Source organism: Accipiter gentilis, chromosome 10 (assembly GCF_929443795.1).
Source record: "Accipiter gentilis chromosome 10, bAccGen1.1, whole genome shotgun sequence".
Taxonomy (NCBI): domain Eukaryota; kingdom Metazoa; phylum Chordata; class Aves; order Accipitriformes; family Accipitridae; genus Astur; species Astur gentilis.
Window position 1 is genome coordinate 12,911,673 of NC_064889.1, and position 13,687 is coordinate 12,925,359.

A 13,687-nucleotide genomic window follows, 5' to 3' on the forward strand; every position below is an offset into this window, starting at 1 on the left:
TGGGGGAAGTCATGCATTAACATTTTTTGTTTTAACAAGCCAGCTGTATGTTTTTACTGCTTGTAGACTGGGGATATTTACGTTCTGGAGGAGCTAGATTTTGAGGCTGGTTTTTGTCCGTTTCATGGTATATTTCTTATAGATTGTTAATGTGGACAAACTAAGATGAAAGATCAGTTCTGAAGTAGATGGATAACTGTTTCACGGATACCAAATTAAGAAAGCTTTGTGTAGCAGGATAAGAAAGCTACCGTTCAAAGATTCCAGAGATTCCAGCTCTTTCCCATGATTTGAAACTGGTTTGCTGCATTTAGTGTTGCTTTGGTTTCAGCTGTTGAGAAGAATAACAGCCTGTGTTGAACTTTGCTTGCTTGTTTTCTCATTGTGTTTTTCTTCCAGTTCCCCACATATTTTTATCAAAAGTCAAGCTCAGTATTTGTTACCACTGCAAACACATCATTGCTTTTGTGTTCTGCCTAGGATACAAAGGGAAGTTATGATACCTCAAACACTTGTGCAGTTGCAGCTGCCACTCACTCACTTTGGAGGTGGTATTTTGTTTTACAGGTGTTGGGTCAGGCTGTAGTATATTGGAAAAAGAGCTCTAGGAGGCATTACTTTCATTATTGCTAAATTGCAATTAAAACAAATATTAGCTTAATTTGGAAGCACCTATACCCTTAAGTATTCTTTATTATACATGCAAATGGTAAGAGTAAACTACTTAACTACTCATTATTTTTAAAAGCTTCAGAATGAGGAGTTTAGTAAAATAATAAGTTAACATAAAGAATGTGAAACCAATACAATTTCTTTCTTTGTCAACACATGTTGCTTGAGGTTTAGGGGAGTCCTAGAATGATGGCCAGTTTCCCACACAAGCAGGTTTGGATTCCTTGCTCCATGATCATTTATTTAACCAAAAATAATGATTTCTAAAAATGAAAAATCTCGTAACGTTTTTGTTAGGCCTGCTTCTTCTGTCAGTGCTATGTATCTCCTTACTGATATAAAGAATTTGTGCATGACTCGTAATTCTGGAGCAAGAAGCCAGTAGAATTGGTCATGAAGAGGTCACAAAAGGGGTTAAATAACGTGAAAATACTTGTTTATAGTTAAACTAGGTTTTGTCAAGAGTGGCTTCTGTGGGATATATCTTTAAATCAAATATTATTTCCATATACCAGAGAAAATGTATTTAAGTTCTTTCATGCCAAAGAATTCCTGGAACTTTGTATAATGCAACCAGAATGATTGGACTTGTTGTTCACTACAAAGATCTATGGTTGAATACTACAAATTCTTCAGAGCCTGAGTAGGCATTCACTGAATTAACAAAGTTCTTTTTTATATCATTAAAAATAAGGCAGTTCCCCCCCCCCCCCCTATTTTACAATAGACTTTTGAGGGGAAAAGGATGCAAAATGCTCTTCAAAGTTGAGCAGAAGGGTATGCAACCCCATAGGGACCCTGTGGCTCATATGATAAAATTGATTAGAGTTCTGGTTTAGTAATAAAGGCTTGAATCTGATCTAATAACTCTGTAGAAAGAAAATAACTTCACTTAAATCGGTGGAAATGAAATCACTAATATAAGAAACAGTATTGTGAAACTAGTAGGATGGGATCAGGCTCAGATCTTAATTCTTTTTATGTCCTGATGGTTTCACTGTAGTCAGTAGTGTATCAGATAAATGCTCACCTTACCCCCAGGATGGATAGCCATGGGTAAATCTGTCCCTAACATACTCCATGTTGGTTTAGGATACAAGGAAACAAAGGCATCTGTATGAACGTAAACTGTCAGCATAAAGTTACGCTAAAGATCCATCTAGCTCGGTGCTCCATCTTGGATATTGGCCAAAACCAGATGCCAAGTGGAGAGTATAAGCATTGGGCAAATATATATATTTTCCTCTCCCCTGCCTTCCCTCCACTATTTAAGGATAAAGGAATTTAAAGCGACGGTCTTAGCCATCCCGATGTTTGCAACAATGGCTACCTGTCTTTTCTAGGAACTTCCAGGAAGACATTGTAGTAATTTAACCAGGCATTTTAATCCTACCTTTTCTCCTAACTTCCCATATGTACTATTTTGCTGTTATCCTAAACAAGCCAGTTGTCAAGTACTAAGAAACCTGAGAGTACTGCAACAACCTGTGTTCATATACTTCCTGTGCTACTTCATAATTTAGAAGTGTGTATCAGCCATGGGAATAGTTAATGTTAAAACTCTCAGGTTCTTTCACTGGCGAGCAAAATTGTTCAGCAAAACTTACACTGAGTAAGTCAAAGCTTATAATTCCCGTAACACTGTATTGGGTGAGCCGCTTCTGATTTTTGATCATTTTGATTCTGTTTCAGTCCTCTGCTGAAGTAATAAGTACTAGTATAGTGCAAAGTACAGCAGAATGTTTGCAGGCGATCTGCTTTTAGCCATTGTCTTCCGTTTCCAGCCAAGACTTGCAGCGCTGCCTTGATAGGTGCCCGAGTGCTGCTTCTAAGCAGCTCCTTCATTTGGCCGGCATCCACTGCGCTCCGAAACCTGTGCATATCTTGTCCATCAGCGTTTCTGTAAGTTACTTTTTCATCCTTTTACAATAACATATCTATTCATTGTCATGAATTCACCCTTTCAAAGAACAGTGTGTAAGTATGCTGGTGTATTCTGAGGGAGTTAGTGGCACACAATACTGAAAATCACTCATTTCACATTTTCTGCATGAATTTCTCTTATGCGGTGTCTTAGAAGGAGCTGGCCTCTTGGGCTGTTCTAACATTATACTCGGTGCAGAGATGATCTCCTTTTTTGGCTCCCCAGCAAAGTTTTCTTAATGCAAATTAGAGTTTGGCTTCTCTAGCTAATGCCATTTTATTAAAAAGATCACCTAAGGACTCGTATCATGGGATTGGCTGAAATCCACTTATACTGCCCACAGTTTTTCTTTTATGCCTAGCTTTAGAAGTTCTATATTGCTTGCAGTACTAACACCAGGCTGATTTGGCAATTTTGTTTCTCGAACCTTCACAACTTGCTTTCCAGGCTATCTTCCAAAACCCCCAAGCTTTAGAGGGTGTTGGAAATTGTTCTATGTGGATGCTCAACATCTAGAGTGTTGTGGTGACCTGCCTGTTTCAGTAAAGTACATCAGCTGTTAGTCTGGATGGTGGATGCTAGGAAAGGAATTTTATTTATTTATTTGAGGATTCTTGTTTCTTTTTTAGTGCTGGGTGAACAGGGGAATAATGGCAGAAAATACACGTACTTTAAAGCAAAGCACATTTGTGTAGGGAATTCCATTTCTCCCAGTAAACTCTGAAATCCCTAGCTGGGGCTCTGCTGAAAAGAACTAGGGTCTCTGAATCCAGACTGGTTTGTGTGGTAGCTATAGATCAGGAAATTATATCACTTCGCTTCAACCCACAAGCCAATTCCTGAGAAGGAGAGCAGGTGATATGGTGGGAAGCCAGAACAGTTCCTTTTGCTTTGTCAAACTTGATCAAACTCAAGCCATCTGCTTTAGTGTTGATGGAGAAATTCTACTGGAAGACACTCTTGGTGGAATTTCTCTGCCTGGCTGACTAAACTAGCTGCGAGTGAGTCACCTGTAATCACCTCCTATCTGGCCTTCTTGGCAAATAAGCTTTTTGGTGGGCATGCAGAAAGTGAACTTTTTATAGAATTTAATTGAGAAAATAATTACAGGTGGGTAACTTTGGCTGTCATTTGGTCTATCTCAACTAGACACAATGGATTTGTTGTGTGGTGATTAGTGGCCAGGTTTATACAATCTGCCAATTGCAGTAAAATAAAAGTAGTCTACCTTGTAAATTAGATTAACAAAGAACGGGCTAGATGCATGCCTTAAGCCACTTGTTTCTGCTCTTTCCATGGAGGTCTAGTTATTTCCATAACATCTGAGCCAAAACTGCTTTCTGCCTTTTAAGTTTCTATTTTGCATTTATATGGGTTAGAAAAAAGCCCAGATCAGCCAAAAAAAGTGAGGTAATATGCATCTTTATGTGTGTCCCCTTGAGGAATAATAAATAATAGAAGAAACAATCCTTCTAGTTTTCTCTGCGGCCCCCAGGTAATCTGCATCCACTATGGCATGGTGTCCTGGTTTCAGCTGGGATAAAGTTACTTTTCTTCTTAGTAGCTGGTACGGCGTGTTCTGGATTTAGTGTGAGAATAATGTTGATAATACACTGATGTTTTCATTGTTGCTAAGTGGCATTTATCCTAAGTTATAATACTAACAATGCTAACAATAAGAAAATAGAATAATAATGATAGCAATGAATAGTAATATTTTATATTCTATTTTATTTTCCTTTAGTTATTAAATTGTTCTTACCTCAAAAAAAACCCCAACCCCCCAAAATCCCCCACCCCACCCCCAAAACACTCTCCAAGAAAGGACAAGTGATGCACAATGCAACTGCTCACCACCAGCTGACTGATGCCCGAGCGGCGATCCGCCCCTCCCAACCAACGCCCCCCAGTTTATATACTGTGCATGACGTTCTATGGTATGGAATATCCCTTTGGCTAGTTCAGGTCAGCTGTCCTGGCCGTGCTCCCTCCCAGCTTGGGAGGGCATGGGAACTGAAAAATCCTTAACTTGTTGCTAAGTAGCACTTACCCTAACTAAAACCTCAGTGGGTTATCAACTTTATTCTCACACTAAATCCAAACCACACTGCACCAGATACTAAGAAGAAAATTAACTCTATTCCAGCTGAAACGAGGACACATGGAATGACTGACATATTGGAACAAGAAGGCAATCCAGAATCTGTTCCATTGGGCTCCCTGTGACCAACTTTTTTCTCAGATAATAGCTGCCCCTGCGTTAGGCAGGAGGCTGGGCTAGAGGACCTCCTGAGGTCCGTTTTGACTTTAATTTTTCTGTGATCCTATTCATCTGACATCTTTCTGGCAGCCTATCTGCTTCTTTGGTCCCAGTCCAGCCTGTCTCAACCTTATACCAATGGCTTGGAAATGTAGGGGTTTTAGATCCCATTTTTCTGTCATGCATAATTCAGGACTCAGTCAAGAATTTTGACTACCGTCTCCTACTCCTTCATCTTTAACCGACAAAGAGAAAACTTCTGCTGTCTCGGACACATACTTCTGCTGTAACACTGCTTGCATAGCAGCTGAATATTTGTGGTGGCTGCTACTCTGTTAATATGTTACACGTAAAAATCAAAATATCTGTGTGGTCAGTGCAGCGTTCTTAAGTAGGCCTTCTGCATGCTTCCACTAGCTACAGGATGCTTCCCCCAGAATCTCTGCTTCCTGAAAATTCTTTAGAAATGTTTAAAGACAACCAAAAAAAAGAGAAAAGCTTTGCGGAGAAGCTCAGAACACTCAATAAGTGCCTCTTGAAATCCTTTCTGCCTGTACTGCCTTGAGACAGGTACAAGTCTTTGGAGATTATCACCTTTGGGGACTTGGAGTTTGGTGTTTATATTTTTGTTGGTTTTTGTTGTTGTTGTTCCTTCTGTTGTTGATGGAAAGAGCTTTATAAAAGAAGTTTTATGTGGGCTTGAATGCAGGAACAGATGCAGGAAAAACTCTAAGTGGTATGGCTGAATGCAGCTTCTTTAGCAGCCATTTGTGTGCATAGGTGTTTATTTTCTTAAAAACGGGTCTCGCGTGGTGTTTGCGTGCTCTGTCCTTCATTACAGCTATTTTTTCCCTGAATAATAACTATGTGTGTAGCTGCACAGGAGCCAGTGGGCTAGTTCAGCTTTTCTTTTGAGGGTCATTTTTACCCCAAACCTGTATCACTTAGCTTAAAGGAGGAGTCACACACACCACGCTGTGCTTTTAGCTACTGATTAAAAAAAAAAAGTAATTCACTGTGGCATTGTATTAATATCAGAATATTAACTGTTACTTGAGAATGTCTACCTCAACCGCTACTGCATGAACTGATAATTCTTCTGGACTGTACTTCGGAATATTTTGATTGTATTTTGAAAAATATTTAAATATCTAACAGCCCTTCTGTGAGGGAACTAGTGATGACATTCATTGATAAGTCTTTTAGAAACACTTGTAAAGAAAAACTGGCTCTTTGCTTGGTAGTAGTTGTCTGTAGTAGGTGGTGGTTTTGTTTTGGAGGCCTGACAAAAACCTTTCTGAAGCTACAGTATAATGATAAGGAGGTGGTGGTCTGTTTCCCCAGTATTTGATCAGGTCAAGATGCTAGTCTGTATAAAAATACCAGATTCTGACCTATGAATGTTGTATTGGTGTACTGTTTGACTATCAGATTAATGGATTCTTTTGTCTTTTTTTTTTGATGAATGAGGAGATAATTTTGACATTTCCTCTAACTTTCGAGAGCTTGACTTATTGGTAACTTTCAATAGTATTTTGTTATATTCTTCATGCTTATGGTAGTTAACAGCAAAATAGCTTTTTCTTAACACTTAACACAATATATGTTGTAATTAAGAAAAGGCCGAAAAATTAATGGAAAGCTTTTGAGGAGAAACGGTATGGCAGGAAAGAGGGAGGGGATGGATAATGGAAAGATTATGTATTTGTGTGTAGTTACACTACTATGGTGCCCGTCTACCTTTTTTTAAAGCATTTTGCTGCAGCAATCATGCAAAACATACGACTGAAGGATGTGGTAACACGTCTCTCTGTGTTAAGCCACATGTAGGGTATTATGCTGTTGGCTCTGTAGTTACAGTTTTCCCTATATTGAATATAAAAGGCTATATACTCAGAGGAGCACTAAAAAGACAGTAAAGTTGAATGGAGTTTCCACTCAAAATGATGGGATTTTCATCCTAACTTCAGTGGGAAGAGGATAAGATATCCTTTAATGTATATGGAGAGATTATAAGGTAAGATTCCAGGAAATGGATTTTAAGTTTGATTGTTAAGGGTTGACTTATCTCTGCCTATTTTTACCTCAAAATCTTCTTTCGGAAATCAAGCATATGCTAGTGCTGTGTATTAATAATTTATCCATCATACTAATTCATGGTTATCTGGAAAACAATTTGACTTATCTGCCATGCTTGTCAAATATACCCAATAAGGTTATTATTCTTTTTTTAATGATCAAAGGGGTCCTAGGCTGAATGGATGTATTGGGCTTTGAGATCCTTGAAGAGAAATAAAAAGAAAAGAAAAAAGCGTATTGCAGGGTTATGTTGCTATTGCCTTTTGAAATAGGCATTAGATAGCTGTTATTCAGCACTGTTCTTGCCTATTAAGAGGATTTAAACCTTTTAATAAAATTAAGCTCTATTTTCCTGGTGACTCCCCCCAGAATAATTCTTCTCATTCTGTCCATATCAGGCTGGTAGAACAGCCTTAAAAAACTCCTAATGAAAGTCAAAATGGAAAGAGTTAACAGTATGGATTTTTTTCTTCTATTAGCGTGCCTGCATAAGTTCAGATCTTCAGACTGTGCCAGACTACACTTGTTAATTCCAGAAGTACTACTTGGTTTAAGGATGGGGACAGTGTGTTCTTGTCATGGGCAGAAGCAGCAGTAAGGAATTATTATAGGAACAGGTCACAGAAGTGCTATCTAAAACTAACTCTGTATTAAGTATCTGAGCACCTACAATTTCAGCTTGTTAGCTGTGCAACTTGTTTACATTTTTTTTCTTTCCTGAATTGGTATTGCAGCTGGTGAGAAAAAGGAAGAGGTGTGTGAAGACTTCTTTGTCCTTGATGTGCAGGAGCTAGTGAGGACTGTCTCAGATTTTTTCTCTTTGTCCATGGGTATAAAACTAATTTGAGAGCAGCTCTTCGGGGTGTGGGGAAAGGTTCTCCGAGAGACAATCTATTCCCTTGTTATGGACAAATGTGCGGGCTATTCAGGGTAGTTTAGGATGAGTCTTCAGATTGCTACAGGCTTCTTTGACAGCTAAATACTCTGTGTGTCGTGCCGTCCACCCCGCTTTTTTTTGAGTACGCTCTGCTGCCACAGTTGAGTGACCATCTCTGCAAGTCTTGTGCAGCACCCTTATGTGATGACTGCACTAAGTGATACGGAACTTGTACCTGAATGTACAGCCACAGAGGCAGACTACATTCTATTTAACTTTTAAATGGCTTCACCCATTTTTTTTCCAAGTTTAGTTTCTTTGAAGTAATATGCATGCAATACAAATATTCTTGGTTAGAAGAACCTGATTTCTTGGGATTTTATCACACTGATTTAATGTTAATATTATCTACTTTACATTGTAACTACTTGAATGCCTGAGCAGTTCATGCTAGTAAATTCATTTCCTCTTTTGCACAACTTGAGGTTTAAAACAATTCTTCATCAGAGAGTTGGAAAATATAAGCGTTGAAAAATCTTTTGTTAGAGCTTTCATTTCATATATTCAACTTTTTCATTTATAAAATGGTATGCATGTATGCAAGAACATACACGATTAAAAGCTCATCTGTGTTAAATTAATATAACTAAGCATATATATGTGGGTCCACTGCGATGGCTGCAGCTTCCTTTTCTGTAATACATAGTTTGAGTACATTTTTCTCAGCCTGTTGGCGGGACTCAGGTGGTTCTGTCTTTCTTTGAGGGGAAGTTCCCAAAGCGATAATACACAGTGCTGCTAGGTATCTCTTTCTTCCATTGTTAAGATTTTTCCTGATTTCTGGAGCTTGTCTGCTGCTGCTTACCTCTTCAAAAGTTTAAACTGCTAAGCACTGTTTTTGTTGCTCTAATTATTCCTACTTGATGGACTTGTGAACAAACCTCCTCCCTTCGCTAAGTCCTATCAGTTTATCCTATAGGGAACGCTGGGAGTATCTGCCTCTGAGCTTTCTTCGCACTGTAATTCCCATTTCTTGGCCTGTTTTTAAAGGGGAAAGATAGGATTGCAGTCTTGAAGGAATACTGAGGTGCAGTTACTTGCTGTTTGGCCAGATAATCACTGTGCATTGGCCAGGTGCCGGCACTACCCTCTTACTCTTTGGTATGGTAGGAGGCAGTGGGTCCGGTCAGGCCACTGGACTTTCACGTTCTTATGGGGATGGCTTCAGCTTGAATAAACTTGCTGCCCATTGGTGCCACTTTGGGAAAAATGCTCCAGTATACACTTAATTTGCCCAAGCAAATTTCTGTTATCTGGTCATAGTGGGAACAGGAGTCCACTGTACTTTTGTTGTATCGCATAGAATTCTTTCTAATGCTCACTTGCATATATCATGGGATGTTTCAGGCTTTTTTTGTGGGGTTGTTTTTATTTTTTTTGTTTAAAAAAAAACCAAATAGGGATGCTTTCCACCAAAAGTTCAAAACAAAAAAGCGAAACTTTTGCTAAAAAGAAAGTATAGCCAAACCTCTAGTGCATATAATCACAGCCAGTCAAAGCAGTCATTCTAAGAGTGCTTACAGAACAGAACATTTTCAGTGCTGAAGGTGCTGCAGGCACTTCCTCAGTAGAATTAAAACACTCAATACGATACTCATGCTCAGCTTGGAAAGAAGGTATGCAATAATCAAATGAAAAGGCTTCTAACCGCTTCAAGTTGTTCTGAGTCCTCTAAACTGCTTCTTCAAGTGCTGTTGGTTGTTCTGCTAATGGTACCGATTTCTCCGTCAAGACAGCCTCGGCTGCACAAGCTCTGAAGTGGACAGGCTTCAGAGAAGCCTCTCTGCACCTGCTGTCGGAGCACCGCGCTGCTGCAAGGCAGAGCAGGTTTGCAAAAGCATTTCCTGCGCGCAGGACTTATTGCTTATATAAGGGGGGGGGGGGGGGGGGGAGGGGGTGTTCAGTAAGTGGTTTTTTAGCGTTATATAAATTTGCCTGTACTTCAGTCCAAGTTATGAAGTATTTTCTGACTGATCAGCTTCTCACAAAATGCTGGGGTTTTTCCATCTGTGCTGTTTTGGCAAATTCAAGAAGCATATGTTTTGAAATGGTCTATGGAGAAAAAATACGATAAACGTTAATGAATCTAACTTAAAGCTGTGTAGAAATTCAGGTTGAAATTGCTCTGTTAAAATAATTCCCTCTGTGTTGAAATATGTTGTTCTAAGCTCCTGTATTACCTTCACCTTGTAAAGGCTGAAAGTCAGTTTTGTAGAAACACACGTGTTGTATGTTTAGGCCTTCTCATGTAAGTGTTTGATGGACTATTACAACTTCATGCTCTACAACACAGTGCAATAACTGTAATTTTCTACAGAAGTTGTTGCTGGCAAAACCAAAACAGTTACATGTGAGCATGTACCAAAACAACCAAAATTGCCCTTTGGTTGTAATTTCAGAACTCATGAGCTCTGAGGGAATAATCTAGCATGTGACCCAGAATATATCCCAAATGCTGAGATCTGTAAAAGATTATTTTTTTACTTTAAAGTTATATGAGGTATATATGCTTAATCTGGGTCCTTTCTGATAAGCTATGAAATGCAAAGCAGAATTTATCACAGCCTGCACAGGTAAGACTTCTGAATCATCTGTAATTATGTTTATCAGCTAGTCCTACAAGAAAATGTTAACTGGTCCATTACAAAATTGCTCACAGTTACTGGTGTGTGTACACAAGTAAAACACAACGTTTTTTCTGAAAACCTCGTTATAACAAGGTAAACTCAAATTGAAGAAGCAGTACTGAAATTTATTCTCCCAAAGAGACGTGTTTGCTGCAGGTTATGTCTGAGACAGCAGCACAACGGAAAGAGCGCAAAATCCTCCCTGCAGACTCAGTGTTTGGTGGAATCCAGTCAATTCTAATACCTGAAACACTCAGGATTATTAGCAGTCCTAAATGATGCTTTTGTAAATGGTCTCACAACATCACCGCACACTGCAGCACTCCAGAGGAACACTTCAGCTAACTCTGGAGGAACTAACTCTTGGCGGCTCCCAGCAGGCTGCCCAGGTTAGGTTGGTGCTCTGCCTGTCATAACTCACTCTGCTTCTTAGTAAACGTGCTCGGATGGAAGTTTCTCTGCTGGGGTTGGGTGACTGAAATCACTGGCTTTGCTGTTCAAGGTGAAATGAAGAGGAAATCTCCTGGTCCATATTTTTCTTAATGATTTAGATTATGTTTTTAGGCTCAGGAGATGCCAGGTCCAGTAGATCTTCTATAAGAGCCAAGTAAATAATTGATCAAAGGCTTGAGTGATAAGCAGTAAAAATCAGGTTAGAGGGTTGCAGATTATGAACGTTCTTTTCTAATGAAAGACCAAGCCAGTCATTGTGGCCATTGCTTCATATAAAAATTGATATGTTCAGTAATCCTCATCTCTGCTTACCAGAAGACTCCCTACATACCTGTAATAGACGCTGATCTAATTCCATAAGACATAAATGATAATCACTCATGCATAAGAGCATTAATTTTAAAATTATTAGTATCCAAATAGACAAACCAGCCAGCTTTTCATATCAGTTAGCTATGCAAAAACACTCATCGGCCTCCGAGTTGTGTAACAAAAAAAAAAATTTTAAAAAATAAAAATACCAGGATTAGCCCACAATCAGCCTGCATCTGATCTCTGCTGGAAGAGTAATGTATTGTGATGAATCACTCTAGAACTGTCAATTTTTTAATTATTTTTTTAAAGTAGCTGATTTGGCTGGGGAGATGCTGCAGTTCTTCCTCACTGCTAAACTTCTTTTACCTAGTAACTTAAGTACTGGTATCCAGCTTTCCTACCTGAAGGAACTGTATAATTATGTTTGATTGCATTGATCTTAAACCTATCCTAACATAGTTGTAAAATCAGTATCTACATACAGATAAGAAATACACTAAATTTTGTGCTCGTTTCTGTTGTGGAGGAAAGGCTAAAACTTTTTTAAAGAAATGCAATGATTTTCTTTTTTTTTTTTTCTTTTTTTTTTTTCCCCCCCTACTCTAATCTGTGTGTGTAAGAAGTGACAAATAGGACATGATCCGAAACTAGAAAACACAATCAGCTCTGTTACATGAGAATAGAAATTAATATCTGGTAGAAGTTAAACTCCCATTTTACTTTTTTCATCATATTTATCCATACATACAGAGAGAGATGGGAAGCTCTTTTGCCCTGTGGGCAGTTGAGCCTCTTCTGAATCAAGATAATGGTCTGTCCATTGATAGAATTTGGAGTTGAGTCATAACTGAGAGTGCAAATGAATTGAGCAAAACCTCTGCCTTGTTGTCCCTGATTATAGATATCTGGTCTGGTTTCTTAATAGTTCTTTTCATTGTCACAGATGAAGTCTTAAACTCTTCTTTTAGTATAGCCAACAAATAACTGCAGGGTTCTAAAAAGGAACTTTCTGTCTGAATAGGCAGTTCAGATTGCTTTCTTTATAAAGTGCAGGATACAAATACAAGGCCCTGGGTTGGTGTCAGCACTGTTTTTTCTGTATTCTTGGTAATGCTGGTTTGATAAGAGATAAAGTCAGTATCACGTCCTGTAGACATATTTTGTTTAAGCGAACAAGGAAAACAAAAAAAGTGGAGGGGGGCATGCTCGTCCTAAGGAAGATTTTATCGAAATATGTGCATAAACTAGCTTATTCAGGAACAATGCAAAACTTTCAAAGCGACAGTGCAAAAATAACCACACAACAATAAAACTGGGGGAATGGAGGAAATTAATAGAAGGGACGAATATCCTGGGGTACTTCTTGTTTGTGGTGCAATTTCTTTTTCTTTCTTCAAGAAAAAAACCTTGATGAAAGGCAAGGAATAAAAAAGAGCTTGAGAAATTAAAAAGCGTGTTTCTGAGACAAAAATAATTTTTCTTTAGGTCTGTTTGTCATTGTTGACACAAAGATCCTAATCTTGATTTAGAAGTAAGAACAAAAGTGGAAAGAGTGTGCAATTGTATACCACAGTGACAAAAACTGTCGAAGAAGAAAAGGCAAGTTACCAATATGTTTCTGAGAATCATAAACTTACTTTGCAGTGCTCTCCACTAAAGTATTTCCTGAATGACCTACTAATTGGCTGTTACATTAGAAAATATAGTGGTAGTACATAGGTAGAAATCAACATGAATCGTGTTGCGGTGCCAGTTGCCTTTATCCTGTAATTAAATCCTTAGTTTATAATTTTTTTGTTAAACTTCAAATATATCTGTTTTACATATTGGTTGCTGAGATGCTGAACTAAGATGGGCAATTATATTTAGCTCTCTTGTTCCTCTTTTATGGAGACACTGAAAAGCATAGTATAGGTTCCATAGCAAAAAATGTTAGTTTAAGGCTAAAAGACCATATAGTAAAAAAGGCTGTATAGCAGAAAAGTTCGAGCTCGGCTGTCCAAATATTCTGTTGCTGTTGTCTGTAATACAAAATGTATCTGCCGATACAACCTCTTACTGCTATCAAGAATATTGTTAGATCTGATTATTATTCCCAGCCCCTTCTTTATAAGAGGACCTTTGCACCTGCAGAAGGCATAGATGCTCAGCACCTTTGAGATTGCAGTCCTATAGCATCCAGTCTGTCCCACACATTCAGAAATCTGAGAAAATGACTCTTTTCTTACAAGTCTTTCTGACTTGACCTACTTGTTTCGAAAATTACTATTTTTTTGAGTCACGATTTGTGGTGTTTCTTAGCCTTTTGTGGCATCTTCAGATCTTTTGATATGGAGACAAGGAACGTAAATTCAGACAGTGCAAGCTGAGGGGGTTCTTGCCAGACGTGGAATGTGCCAAATTGCTTGCTTGTTGACGTG

At 38.5% G+C, this 13,687-nt stretch overlaps 2 protein-coding genes across 2 annotated transcripts in view; both read left to right on the forward strand.

The window, feature by feature from the left end:
* The window catches only part of AP4E1 (adaptor related protein complex 4 subunit epsilon 1), a 320,304-nt gene that overhangs the window by 138,256 nt on the left and 168,361 nt on the right, over window positions 1-13,687 (forward strand). The window lies entirely within an intron of this gene.
* Window positions 5,386-13,687, forward strand: part of GLDN (gliomedin) — a 39,587-nt gene continuing 31,285 nt past the window's right edge. The window contains exon 1 of the mRNA XM_049812881.1: window positions 5,386-5,426. The gene's annotated coding sequence lies outside the window, so the exon portion shown is untranslated. The remainder of the gene's footprint in view (window positions 5,427-13,687) is intronic.